Raw genomic sequence first — 2210 nt, forward strand, 5'->3', positions numbered from 1 at the left:
CACACACACACACACACACACACACACACACACACACACACACACACACGGCGATGACATTTTAATAAATTCCCTTGAATAAAATACAGAGTTTAACCGTGACATACAAGATTCTCAAGAGTCTGACGGTCCATCTATCTCACCATCCATGTCACCCAGCAAAGAGGATCCAAATCTTTGGGTTTGAACCACAATAAACCTTGTGTTTTCCCATAATTTAAATGCATCAAATTTATTCCCATCTCAAGTCATTTGTGTTTGCTTTGCAAGATTCCTGCAAAGCAATTGTCTTCAGGATTTATTGCGATTATCTGCAGCGGTTAATTCCCATTTACCAACGTGGTCTCAGCTCAATCCAGTCGGCTGTTCTTCTCCACCTAGGCGCATGTTTTTCCTTCCCCTTCTTCTTCCTTCTCTTTCCCTCCCACGCTCACCCCCGTTCTCTTTTTCCTTTCTCTCTCTATCCTCCTCCCCACCTTCTGTTTTTATCTGGCCAACATCTGGAATGATTTAGTGATTTTTGAAGTTCCTTTGTCTTGATGGAACATGGAGTCTGCCTCCTAATGTAATAACTAACAACTCCAAATGTTTATGCCCTCGCTTTCCCTCAAGCCTGCACTGGAAATAATGCCAGCTAACCAGATTCATTCGCTTGAATCAAGTCTTCTAGGGGCTCTCAGGACAACACAAAACGTGTTCGGAGAGATGCAGCAGAAGCAGAAACATCAGTTTTCCGGGGCAGGCAGCGTCAGCAGGGCCAGCAGTGTCGTCCTGCTGTGGTCAGCGCAGCCCTGTGCCGAGGGCACTAGCTCACATCGGCGCCCTGCTGTGCTTCTGGCCGCATAGTACCCTCTTCATTGCTGCTCCGTTTTCTGCACTCAATTCTCCAGGCTTCTCAGAAATTCTTTGAGTTTTCCATCCATAAAAATTTTCTATCTAAATGAGAGGCTACTTCAGTTATTTGCACATAGACAGTTCCAGACATTGTCTATTTCATTATTCAATTTTATATTCTTCAGACAACTTATTAATATCTAAAATTCTCTTATTTATTGATTCGTTTGTTTTTTCATGCATTTCCAATTTTTCATTCTAAATCTGCTGTGGTTGAGGAGACATTCATAAACTTTTAAACACTGAGATGAGAGCAAGGTAGTATATTCTTCCCCATATAGTACGTGTTCTTAGTGCAACCTTTGGTTTGAAGAAAATCTGTACTTCTCTTGAGAAATGAGTATAATTTTTCAAATATTAATACAATAAATATTACAATTGAACATTGTTTTTCATGATGTTATTCAGAATACTGGAACTAAACTGTGGGTAAATAAGAGTAGAAGTTATTACTGCTGAAATGCACCAGTAGTGTTGGTCAGGGAACACAGACTTTTCAGATTAGAAGCAGTAAGTATACAGGAAAGCCAGTGAAATTTGAATTCCAGATAAACATTTTTAAAAAATATATTCTGTATACAAATATATTCTGTATATTCTCTATATTCATATTTCTATTAAAATATGTTCTGTACATGTTTTGGGGACATACTTGTACTAAAAAGCTGTTTGTTGTTTACCCGAAATTAAATTTAACTAGACATCCTATAATTTAGCTGGCGTTATAGGGAATCACAGTGTCATTCCCAAGAGAATATGAAGTTCATATGAAGCCAATATTTATTTTCAAGATGTGTACTAATTATCAATTTATACTCTATTTTGCATTTTTAATATTTATCTTATTTTGTGACATAATGGATTTTATATCAATTCCTTCTTTTCTAAATATTAACTTATTTTCTGTTGATTTACACTGTGTTTATTTTCAAAATTTTCATATTGTCACAGAATGCCCTCCTGTGCTTCAATCTGTTTATTCTTTAACCTTGGAGAAAAAGAAAACAATTGAGTGTGAACATTTGGTTGCTAATTTTCTGAAATGATTTAGACAGGCTGAGGAAAATGGAATGAAAAACTATATTCATACTGCATTCTTTTTAAGCATTATTTAATTTCAGGTGTTTAGATTGAAGAGGTGTTAGCTCCACATGTTTCTGAGAAATTTCAGAATTAGTTGTGTAAGTTAATCACAGATAATTTGTATTCCAAACAATGTAATACTTTATTATATAACCACACATCAAAGTTTTCTTGCTGTTTTTGTCTCTGAGTGACTGTATTTCTTTTTAGAGACTATGAGTTTAGATAACTTT

The sequence above is a fragment of the Propithecus coquereli genome, unplaced genomic scaffold, assembly GCF_000956105.1.
Source record: "Propithecus coquereli isolate 6110/MARCELLA unplaced genomic scaffold, Pcoq_1.0 Scaffold97, whole genome shotgun sequence".
Classification (NCBI taxonomy): domain Eukaryota; kingdom Metazoa; phylum Chordata; class Mammalia; order Primates; family Indriidae; genus Propithecus; species Propithecus coquereli.